General features: G+C 38.4%; 2 long non-coding RNA genes across 2 annotated transcripts in view; one reads left to right on the forward strand and one right to left on the reverse strand.

Moving 5' to 3' along the window:
* Positions 1-13,097, forward strand: part of LOC145521162 (uncharacterized) — a 483,033-nt gene that overhangs the window by 469,560 nt on the left and 376 nt on the right. The window lies entirely within an intron of this gene.
* Positions 1-13,097, reverse strand: part of LOC145521161 (uncharacterized) — a 117,510-nt gene that overhangs the window by 39,500 nt on the left and 64,913 nt on the right. The gene's annotated exons all lie outside the window — the stretch shown is intronic.

Below are 13,097 nucleotides of genomic sequence, written 5' to 3' on the forward strand. Positions count from 1 at the left end.
AGATTTACCAGCAATAAATCACCAGGGAAAAGTGACAGAAATCAACAGAGGAACTAGATAAAACAAATGTTGGAAAATCAGATGAGTTCTTCTAAATAAATGTAGCTTATATATGATTTAGTTAATATGTTTTATTATATTAATGTGGGGTCAGATATTAAAGGGCAAATAACTCTGTAACCCCCCAAACTAAGTTTCCATACTTTACCACAGGGATTAAAAGTACTGACCTGAAAATGTTGCTTTAATGATTTAGTTCACAAAGTTTATTTCCTGTCATTCCTGATAAATGAAACATTATGCCTGCAAACAGATAATATATCAAGACCTGACCATTTCTAACATAAATAGACAAGCATATCCCAAGGTGTGTGTTTTAAAAACACTGAAAGACAAGCATATTGGTCATAAAATGTTAGAATGTTAGAAAGATCTTTAAAGTTTTTCTAATCCTTGTTGTATTTGCTCAAAAGGGCAAAGCTCACAATATATGATAAAGGACATATTTTTATATTTTAAATCTCTACCTGTATTTCTCATCCTTTAGTTAGAAGCGCTATCTTTTAATCTATGTGTTTATCATGCTAAAATATTTTCAGGCCTTCAGTTAGCTAACATTATATGAATTTGAATTCTGAAATAAATTATTTTCCTATTATTAAGATTATTTTATGATAGTTAGAAAGAGAAACTCAAATAGCCTATGCAGAGTATGAAACATGATGCCTTAAAAAAGAAGTCCTTGGAAATTAGCTCTATTCCAGGCACTTTGAATAAGAATTTTTATTTGGAATATATATGCCAGAAGACAAAAAAACTAAATATACTTTACTGACTGAAATCAAATTAAGCTGGATCCCCAGAGAAAAAAAGCAGGTAAAAAGAAGTTATCCTTATGAGAGCTAAGTAATGTAAAACATTTTAAGAGAAATTCTGGTAGACAGATTACTTTCATAAAAGGTAATGATTGTACATAAATGCAAAGTTGTTGGTACAAATATATGGTGCTATATCGTTGTTTAGAAGGCAAAAAAATAAAGTAACCATAAAGAGGGAAAATTAAAGTAGATTTCATTCAGCTATAAAATTGATTAATACGGAAATATACATAGCAAGAAGTGATAAATGTAGGATATGTGATATAATTTTTATAAGAAATGACATGCAATATGTATATAAAAGCTTATATTTAGAAGTTTACATATAAAAATAGTTGGGTTTCCCAGGTGGCTCAATGGTAGAGAATCCAGCTACCAATACAGGAGATGCAGGAGATGCGGGTTCAATCTCTGAGTTGGAAAGATCCCCTGGAGGAGGAAATAGCACCCACTCCAGTATTCTTGCCTGGAAAATCCTATGGACATAGGAGCCTGGTGGGCTATGGTCCATGGGGTTGCAGAGTCTGACATGATTTACTGACTGAGCAACCTAAGCATACTTATGGACAATGGGGTGGGAGGAGGAAGGAGAGAGTGGGATGTATGGAGAGAGTAACATGAAAATTTACTTTACCAGAAAAACATCTATTTCTGCTTTATTGACTATGCCAAAGCCTTTGACTGTGTGGATCACAATAAACTGTGGAAAACTCTGAAAGAGATGGAAATACCAGACCATCTGACCTGTCTCTTGAGAAACCTGTATGCAGGTCAGGAAGCAACAGTTAGAATGGCACATGGAACAACAGACTGGTTCCAAATAGGAAAAGGAGTACATCAAGGCTGTATATTGTCACTCTGCTTATTTAACTTATATGCAGAGTACATCATGAAAAATGCTCGGCTGGAAGAAACACAAGCTGGAATCAAGATTACCAGAAGAAATATCAATAACCTCAGATATGCAGATGACATCACCCTTATGGCAGAAAGCAAAGAAGAACTAAAGAGCCTCTTGATGAACGTGAAAGAGGAGAGTGAAAAAGTTGGCTTAAAGCTCAACGTTCAGAAAACTAAGATCATGGCATCTGGTCCCATCACTTCATGGGAAATAATGGGCAAACAGTGGAAACAGTGTCAGACTTTATTTTGGGGGGCTCCAAAACATTGCAGATGGTGATTGCAGCCATGAAATTAAAAGATGCTTGCTCACTGGAAGGAAGGTTATGACCAACCTAGATAGCATATTTAAAAGCAGAGACATTACTTTGCCAACAAAGGTCTGTCTAGTCAAGGCTATGGTTTTTCCAGTGGTCATGTATGGATGTCAGAATTGGATGGTGAAGAAAGCTGAGTGCTGAAGAATTGATGTTTTTGAACTGTGGTGTTGGAGAAGACTCTTGAGAGTCCCTTGGACTGCAAGAAGATCCAACCAGTCCATCCTAAAGGAGATCCAACCAGTCTATCCTAAAGGAGATCAATCCTGGGTGTTCATTGGAAGGACTGATGTTGAAGCTGAAACGCCAATACTTCGGCCACCTCATGCGAAGAGTTGACTCATTGGAAAAGACCCTAATGCTGGGAAGGACTGGGGGCGGGAGGAGAAGGGGACGACAGAGGATGAGATGGTTGGATGGCATCACCGACTCGATGGACATGGGTTTGGGTAAACTCCAGGAGTTGGTGATGGACAGGGAGGCCTGGCGTGCTGCGATTCATGGGGTCGCAAAGAGTCACACACGACTGAGCGACTGAACTGAACTGAACTGAATATGTTAAATAGATAGCCAATGGGAGTTGCTGTATGACTCAAGAGACTCAAACCTGGGCTCTGTTATAACCTAGAGGGGTAGGATGGGGAGGGAGGTGGGAGGAAGGTTCAAGAGGGAGGAGGCATATGTATACCTATGGCTGATTCATGTTGATGTTGGACAGAGACCAACATAATTCTGTAAAGCAATTATCCTTCAATTAAAAAATAAATTTAAAAAATAGCAGTGATTCTTTGAGTGCTGGGAATGAGTTATTTTCATAACCTTTTATATTTCCTAAGTTTTTACCATGAGCACATACTTTTGTTTTAAAACACTTAAAATTTTTTTCAGTTGAGTATAATAATACATTTTCCTAGTAAATTTTCTCTTCTATTCATGGGGTAAATCCTCTTAGCATTTGCAGTGGATCCTTCCTTTCCTTTGTCTTTATATTGACATGCACATTAAATATGCACATGTATGTATTCTTTAATCACAAATGGATCATCTTACATATTATTCATTTGAGAATCTTACAGAATTTTTTCATATTAGTACATTTAGATCCAAGTCAATAATTTAACAGATGCTTGCTATTTTATTACTGTTAAAATTTTAAAAAGTTAGATTCTTTTTTATTTATTTTAAACCTCGCGTACTCATTTAAGGAGTGCTACTTAGCCATTAATGGGGACTTTCTAGAGGAGTTTAAAAGATCTTGAAGTTATAATGTTACAGTATCAAACAGTATAATGAGTACAGTATCGCGTACTCATTTAAGGAGTGCTACTTAGCCATTAATGGGGACTTTCCAGAGGAGTTTAAAAGATCTTGAAGTTATAATGTTACAGTATCAAATTATAACATTTAAGTTATAATGTTACTTAAAGCAGAGTAAAATAAAGCAACATCTCCACAATGAAAAAAAAAATGCAATAGAATAAGGGCAAAGAAACTACATTTAAATGTTAGTACTATGATCAAAGGTGACTCTTTTCTGTGTCAAAATGTTAAGAGCGGTGGAATTAAGAATTTTCTGTAACTTTTATAGTTTTTTGTTATCAAATTTTCTGTGATGGTCAAGTTTTACTTTGAAAATCCAGAAACATAAGGTAAAATAAATAATTTGATAACAACTTACATTCAACCTGTTATACACATTTGATTTTAAACTCTTTCAGACTTTAATTTCTAAGGGGCTAAGGATCTTTGATAAAAAGCAGGAAGTCAAATCTGGACTGATGGATCCATTGCTTTTTTAAAAAAATTTTCTCATTAAGATTTTAGTGTAGTATAAATGAAAATTCTCACTTTAAAAATTAAAGTTTCCATTTAATTTTTTAGAATAAAGATTTAGTGCACAAATACAGCCAAAAGCCAACAGAATAATAGCTTTGCCCTGTTATTTCTGTACGAAAGCACTGCAGTTACTCAGAATAGGCCAAAATGAAAAAAAAATGCAATCCTCTGAGTTCTAGACTTCACAAAAGGACCACATATTATACTATGTGCATCAATTTGATGTGCAAGTGTGCAATAAATATATACATATAAATTCCTATCTAATCGTTATAGAGTATTCATAGATCAAGCATTGCTTCTTTTAGGTTCTAAAAATATAAATTTTATTATTTTAAAACTGCTAAAATGAAGTAACAGCTGGTGGAGTATCTTGTTATTATCATAAGTATTTTTCTGACTAAGTTATTTCATGTTCACATGAATGATTTGCCTGTTGATATAATATTTAAAAAGCCTTCTTAAGTGAACAATGCCAAAATAAAATAAGGAAAGCAATAGAACTGGAAACACTAGAGATCTCTTCAAGAAAATTAGAGATACCAAGGGAATATTTCATGCAAAGATGGGCACAATAAAGGACAGAAAAGATATGGATCTAACAGAGACAGAAGATATTAAAAAGAGGTGGCAAGAATACACAGAAGAACTGTACAAAAAGGATCTTAATGACCCAGATAGCCACACTGATGTAACTTAGAGCCAAACATCCTGGAGTGTGAAGTCAAGTGGGACTTAGGAATCATTACTACTAACAAAGCTAGTGAAGGTGATAGAATTTCAGCTGAACTATTTCAAATCCTGAAAGATGATGCTGTTAAAGAGCTGTTAAAGTGCTAAATTTGGAAAACTCAACAGTAGCCACAGGACTTGAAAAGATCAGTTTTCATTCCAATCCCAAAGAAGGGCAATGTTAAAGAATGTTCAAAATACCCCACAGTTGTGCTCATTTCATAGGCTAGCAAGGAATGATCAAACTCCTTCAAGCTGGGCATCACTTGTATGTGAATCAAGAACTTCCAGATGTACAGTTTGGATTTAGAAAAGACAAAGGAACCAGAGATCAAATTGCCAACATGTGCTGGATCATAGAAAAAGCAAGTGAATTCCAGAAAAAAGCATCTATGTCTGCTTCATTGGCTAAACTAAAGCCTTTGAATATGTGGATCACAACAGAGGGAAATTCTTAAAGAGATGGGAATATCAGAACACCTTACCTATCTCCTGAGAAACCTGTATGCAGGTCAAGAAACAACAGTTAGAACTGGACATGGAAAAATGGACCGATTTAAAATTGGGAAAGGAGTACATCAAGGTTGAAAATTGTCACCCTACTTATTTAACTTATATGCAGAGTACATCATGTGAAATGCTGGGCTGGATGAAGCACAAGCTGGAATCAAGATTGCTGGGAGAAATATCAATAACCTCAGATATGCAGATGACACCACCCTAATGGCAAAAAAGGGAAGAGAAACTAAAGAGCCTCTTGATGGAGGTGAAAGAAGAGAGTGAAAAAGCTGGCTTAAAACTCAAAATTCAAAATACTAAGATCACGACATCGAATCCCATCACTTTATGACCAATAGATGGTGAAACAATGGGTACAATGACAGATTTTTATTTTCTTGGGCTCCAAAATCACTGTGGATAGTGACTGCAGGCATGAAATTAAAAGACAATAGCTCCTTGGGGAAAAGCTATGACAAACCTAGACAGTATATTAAAAAGCAGAGACATCACTTTGCCAACAAAGGTCTATATAATCAAAGCTATGGTTTTTCCAGTAGTTATATATGCATGTGAGAGCTGAACCATATAAAAGATTGCTGAAGAACTGATGGCTTCAAACTGTTGTGCTGGAGAAAACTCTTGGGTGTCCCTTGAACAGCAGGGAGATCCAACCAGTCAATCCTAAAGGTAATCTACCCTGAATATTCATTTGAAGGACTGATGATTAAACTGAAGCTCCAGTTCTTTGACTACCTGATGTGAAGAACTGACTCTTTGGAAAAGACCCTGATGCTTGGAAAGACAAAAGAGGGTAACAGAGGATATGACTGTTAGATGGCATCATCAGGTCAATGGACTTGAGACTGAGCAAACTCTGTGAGATAGTGAAGGACAGGAAAGCCTGGTGTGCTACAGTCCATGGGGTCACGAAGAGTCAGACACAACTGAGTGACTCAACAACAAATAATACTTAAAAAAAAAAAGAAAGCCCTCTGGAGTCATGCTTCCAGCAAAGATGTGAACTGACAAACTTTGTTGCAAGTTCATGGACATTATATTTAACCAAGTATAATATGATTTACACTTACATGAAATAATAATAAAATACTTTAATATGTATAAAATATTTAATATGTATAAAATCAAGGGTGATTCTGATCCACAGTCAGCTCCTAGTCTTGTTTTTCCTGACTGTATAGAGCTTCTCCATCTTTGGCTGCAAAGAATATAATCAGTCTGATTTCAGTGTTGACCATCTGGTGATGTCCATGTGTAGAGTCTTCTCTTGTGTTCTTAGAAGAAGGTGTTTGCTATGATCAGTGCGTTCTGTTCGCAAAACTCTGTTAGCCTTTGTCCTCCTTCATTCTGTACTCCAAGGCCAAATTTGCCTATTATTCCAGGTGTTTCTTGACTTCCTACTTTTGCATTCCAGTCCCCTATAATGAAAAGGACATCTTTTTGGTGTGTTAGTTCTAGAAGGTCTTGTAAGTCTTCATAGAGTGTTAAACTTCAGCTTCTTCAGCATTACTGTTCAGGACATAGACTTGAATTACCATGATATTGAATGGTTTGCCTTGAAAATGAACAGAGATCATTCTGTCGTTTTGGAAATTGCATCCAAGTACTGCATTTCGGACTCTTTTGTTGACTATGATGGCTACTCCATTTCTTCTAAGGGATTCCTGCCCACAGTAGTAGATATAATGGTCATCTGAGTTAAATTCACCCATTCCAGTCCATCTTAGTTCACTGATTCCTAGAATGTCAATGTTCACTCTTGTCATCTCCTGTTTGACCACTTCCAATTTGCCCTGATTCATGGACCTAACATTCCAGAGTCCTATGCAATATTGCTCTTTACAGCATTTAATCTTGCTTCTATCACCAATCTCATTCCCAACTGGGTGTTGTTTTTGCTTTGGCTCCATCCCTTCATTCTTTCTGTAGTTATTTCTCCACTGATCTCCAGTAGCATATTGGGCACCTACTGACCCGGGATGGAGAAGGAAATGGCAGCCCACTCCAGTATTCTTGCCTGGAGAATCCCAGGGACGGCGGAGCCTGGTGGGCTGCCGTCTATGGGGTCTCACAGAGTCGGACACGACTGAAGCGACTTAGCAGCAGCAGCAGCAGCAGCAGCAGCAACTGACCTGGGGAGTTCATCTTTCAGTGTCCTATCTTTTTGCCTTTTCATACTGTTCATGGGGTTCTCAAGGCAAGAATACTGAAGTGGTTTGCCATTCCCTTCTCCAGTGGACCGCATTCTGTCAGACCTCTCCACCATGACTCGTCCGTCTTGGGTGGACCCACACGGCGTGGCTTAGTTTCATTGAGATAGACAAGGCTGTGGTCCATGTGATCAGATTGGCATGCGATCAGATTGACTGTGGATCAGATCGTGACTCCTTATTGCCAAATTCAGACTGAAATTTGAAAAAGTGGCGAAAACCACTAGACCATTCAGGTATGACCTAAATCAAATCCCTTATGACTATACAGTAGAAGTGAGAAATAGATTTAAAGGACTAGATCTGATAGACAGAATACCTGATGAACTATGGATGGAGGTTTGTGACATTGTACAGGAGACAGAAATCAAGACCATTGCCAAGAAAAAAAAATACAAAAGAGCAAAATGGCTGTCTGAGGAGGCCTTACAAATAGCTGTGAAAAGATGGGAAGAGAAAAGGAAAGGAATAGCTATTTGAATGCAGACTTCCAAAGAATAGCAAGGAGAGATAAGAAAGCCTTCCTCAGTGATCAATGAAAAGAAATAGAGGAAAACAATAGAATGGGAAAGACTAGTGATCTTTTCAAGAAAATTAGAGATACCAAGGGAACATTTCATGCAAAGATGGGCTCAATAAAGGACAGAAATGGTGGGGACCTAACAGAAGCAGAAGATATTAAGAAGAGGTGACAAGAATACACAGAAGAATTGTACAAAAAAGTTCTTCACGACTCAGACAATCACGATGGTGTGATCACTCACCTAGAGCCAGACATCCTGGAATGCGAAGTCAAGTGGGCCTTAGGAAGCATCACGATGAACAAAGCTAGTAGAGGTGATGGAGTTCCAGTTGAGCTATTTCAAATCCTAAAAGATGATGCTGTGAAAGTGCTGCACTCAGTATGAGAGCAAATTTGGAAAACTCAGCAGTGGCCACAGGACTGGAAAAGGTCAGTTTTCATTCCAATCCCTAAAAAACACAATGCCAGAGAATGCTCAAACTACCACACAACTGCACTCATCTCACACGCTAGTAAAGTAATGCTCAAAATTCTCCAAGCCAGGCTTCATCAATATGTGAACCATGAACTTCCAGATGTTTAAGCTGGTTTTAGAATAGGCAGAGGAACCAGAGATCAAATTGCCAACATCTGCTGGATCATCAAAAAAGCAAGAGAGTACCAGAAAAACATCTATTTCTGCTTAATTGAATATGCCAAGGCCTTTGACTGTGTGGATCACAATAAACTGTGGAAAATTCTAAAAAAGATGGGAATACCAGACCACCTGCCCTGCCTCTTGAGAAACCTGTATGCAGGTCAGGAAGCAACAGTTAGAACGGCACATGGAACAACAGACTTGGAATCAAGGTTGCCAGGAGAAATATCAATAACCTCAGATATGCAGATGACACCACCCTTCTGGCAGAAAGTGAAGAACTAAAGAGTCTCTGGATGAAAGTGAAAGAGGAGAGTGAAAAAGTTGGCTTAAAGCTCAACATTCAGAAAACTAAGATCATGGCATCTGGTCCCATCACTTCATGGCAGATAGATGGGCAAACAGTGGAAACAGTGGCTGACTTTATTATTTTGGGCTCCAAAATCACTGCAGATGGTGACTGCAGCCATGAAATTAAAAGACACTTACTGCTTGGAAGGAAAGTTATGACCAACCTAGACAGCATATTAAAAAGCAGAGACATTACTTTACCAACAAAGGTCCATCTAGTCAAGGCTATGGTTTTTCCAGTGGTCATGTATGGATGAGAGAATTGGACTATAAAGAAAGCTGAGTGCCAAAGAATTGATGCTTTTGAACTGTGGTGTTGGAGAAGACTCTTGAGAGTCCCTTGGACTGCAAGGAGATCCAACCAGTCCATCCTAAAGGAGATCAGTCCTGGGTGTTCATTCGGAGGACTGATGTTTTAGCTGAAAGTCCAATACTTTGGCCACCTCATGCGAAGAGTTGACTCATTTGAAAAGACCCTGATGCTGACAAAGATTGAGGTCAGTAGGAGAAGGGGATGACAGAGGATGAGATGGTTGGATGGCATCATCGACTCAATGGACATGGGTTTGGGTAGACTCTGGGAGTTGGTGATGGACAGGGAGGCCTGGCGTGCTGCGGTTCATGGGCTCACAAAGAGTCGGACACGACTGAGTGACTGAACTGAACTGAAGGGTGATTGTAAGATGGTAGAGAAGGAAGTATCAGGAATCTGTCCTCTTCTAGATCACAGTGGCACTGTCAGAATCTGTCTTATGTAACCTCTGTGGGATACTAGGGTCTACTTAAGGTTTACAACTTTCAGGTATAGTGTTGGACAGTAAATTGCTGTTAATTTTGGTGAATTTCAGCTCTTCGTGCAGCCCATTATCCCACCCTAGCCCCATGGTAGGCAGCTGTGCATGTATGTTCCAGGACTTTGAGGGAGTCAAGTTGGGAAAAAATGGATGTTGTCCTTTAAATATCAGGAATCTGTGTGTGTCACCAGTTGGTGCTTTGACCACAGACATGCAGACAAAGAGGCAATCAGCCGTTGTTTTTGTAGCTCCTCACAATGTTGCAAGCCCCTCCCTATCTGGCTGAAGTGACTTCCAGGGGGATTTCAAGGCCTGAGACTCTTTTCTCCACTATTTTCCTCTTCTTCCCCATTTGGGAGGCAAACATTAAAAAATCAGACATTCAAATGCAACCATACCAAAGCAACTATGAGTAAAATTACGTGACAGCACATACCAAGGGAAAGTCGCCAGCTCAAAAAAAGACCTAAGAAAATCTTAAATTTATACTTTAGGCTTATCTTTGATACAGACACAATCTTCTATAACAATCAAAAAACCCCAAACAAAGAAACTATGACAAAAACAGCAAATCCTAGGGAATAGGGTGAATCTGGTCTTCACCATATTGTTAGGTTCACATGTCTAGTTTTCAGTAAAAATATATATCAGAAGGCATACACAGAAACAAAAAGTCAAATCTATTCAAAGGAAACAAAATCAACAAACTATTGCTGAAAAGACCTAATGGCAGATCTATGAAGTTTTAAAAACAATTGTTTTAAAGATACTCAAATAACTAAAGGAAGATATGAAAAAAGTGAAGAGAACTGTATGTGAATACAATGGAAATATCAGTAGAGAGATAGAAAACCTAAAAAAAAAAAGAATAAAATTCTGGAGCTAAAGTTACAATAACTGAGATGAAGTAAAATGATCACTAGAGAAATTCAAAGTCAGATTTGAGTAGACAAAAGGAAAAAAAAAATCTGCAAACTTGAAAATAGGAAAATAAAAATGATTGAATCTGAGGAGCAGAAAGAATAGTATCGAAGAAAGCCTAATGTATATAAGCTGGAATCAAGATTGCCGGGAGAAATATCAATAACCTCATATGCAGATGATACCACTCTAATGGTAGAAAGTGAAGAGGAACTAAAGACTCTCTTGATGATGGTGAAAGAGAAGAGTGAAAAAACTGGCTTGAAACTCAAATTTCAAAAAGCTAAGATCATGGCATCTGGTCCCATCACTTCATGGCAAACAGATGAGGAAAAAGTGGAAGTAGTGACAGACTTTGTTTTCTTGGACTCCAAAATCACTGTGGATGGTAACTTCAGCTATGAAATTAAAAGATTTTTGCTCCTTGGAAGGAAAGTTATAAGAAACCTAGACAGCATATTAAAAAGCATAGATATGTTACTTTACTGACAAAGGTCCATGTAGTCAAAGTTTTGGTTTTTCCAGTAGTCATGTACGGATGTGAGAGCTGGACCATAAAGAAGGCTGAGTGTTGAAGAATTGATGCTTTCAAATTGTGGTGCTGGAGAAGACTCTTGAGAGTCCCTTGGACAGCAAGGAGATCCAACCAGTGAATCCTAAAGGAAATCTACCCTGAATATTCACTGGAAGAACTGATGCTGAAGCTGAAGCTCCAATACTTTGACTACCTGATGGCAAGAGCTGACTCACTGGAAAATACCCTGATGCTGGGAAAGATTGAAGGCAGGAGGAGAAGAGAGTGACAGAGGATGAGATGGTTAGTTTCACTGACTCAGTGCAACATGAATTTGAGAAAACTCCTGGAGGTAGTGGAGGACAGAGGAGTCTGATATGCTACAGTCCACGGGTCGTAGAGTCAAAAAACGATTTAGCAACTGAGCAAGCGACCTTTGGAACACCATCAAATGGAACAATAATATACATTGTGGGATTCCTAGAAGAAGAGACAGAGGGAGGGACAGAGGAAATATTGGAACAAGAACTGAAGACTTCCCAAATTTGCTGAAAGATATGAATGTAAGCATCCAAGAAGGTCAGTGAACTCCAAGTAAGATGAACCCAGAGACTCATACAAGACACATTATAATCAGATTTGCTGCTGCTGCTGCTAAGTCGCGTCAGTCGTGTCTGACTCTGTGCGACCCCATAGACGGCAGCCCACCAGGCTCCTCCGTCCCTGGGATTCTCCAGGCAAGAATACTGGAGTGGGTTGCCATTTCCTCCTCCAGTGCATGAAAGTGAAAAGTGAAAGTGAAGTCGCTCAGTCGTGTCCGACTCTTCACGACCTCATGGGCTGCAGCCTACCAGGCTCCTCCGTCCATGGGGTTTCCCAGGCAAGAGTACTGGAGTGGGATGCCATTGCCTTCTCCTAGGAGAGACAAAATAATGAGAGGATCTTGAAAGCAACAGGAGAGAAGTGACTTGTCACATACAAGGGATCCTCTGTAAAATTATGAGCAAATTTCTCATCAGAGATTTTGGGGGCCAGAAGAAATTGACTGATATATTCATAGTGGTTAAAGAAAAAAATAAAGCACAAGCAAGCCATATCTGACAAACCATTTTCTAAAAGAGACGGAGAAAATAAGGTATTTCCAGAGAAACAAAAACTGATAGATTTCATTGCGACTAGACTGCCCTGAAGAAGTTCCTCCTTCCAGGGTGAAATGAAAGGACACTAGATAGCAACTGAAAGCCACATGAAGAAATAAAGATCTAAATAAAAGTAAATACATGAGCAATTATAAAACTAGTATAAAATTATAAAAGTTAGTATTTTATAATTTTATAAAAGCTAGTATTTTATAAAAGCTGGTATTATAAAACTCCTAGTAACAATGGTTTATAACTGTCCTGTTTGTTTTCTATACAATAAGATATTAATGCTTTTAAAAAATTACTTGTTTGTCTTTAGACTCACAGAAGATATAGTATATAAAATCAACATGCAAATCAGTTGCCCTTATATAGATCAACAGAACAATGTGAAAACAGAAATTAAAAAAATTCTATTTGTATAAACTAGCATTAAAACTGGAACGGGAAATGGCAACCCACTCCAGTAGTCTTGCCTGAAGAATCCCATGGACCGAGAAGCCTGGTAGGCTACGGTCCATGCGGTCCTGAAGAGTCGGACACGACTGAGGGACTTCACTTTCACTTTTCACTTTCATGCACTGGAGAAGGAAATGGCAACCCACTCCAGTGTTCTTGCCTGGAGAATCCCAGGGATGGAGGAGCCTGGTGGGCTGCCGTCTATGGGGTCGCACAGAGTTGGACACGGCTAAAGCGACTTAGCAGCAGCAGCAGCAACAGCAGCAGCATTAAAACAGGGTAAAATTTTTTGGCATTAGCATTACCAATGAAATGAAATGAAAACTACCAAGCATTGTTGAAAGAAATTAAAGATGTAAATAAA

This window comes from Giraffa tippelskirchi, chromosome 9, assembly GCF_054371585.1.
Source record: "Giraffa tippelskirchi isolate mGirTip1 chromosome 9, T2T-mGirTip1v1.2.pri, whole genome shotgun sequence".
In the NCBI taxonomy this organism is placed as follows: domain Eukaryota; kingdom Metazoa; phylum Chordata; class Mammalia; order Artiodactyla; family Giraffidae; genus Giraffa; species Giraffa tippelskirchi.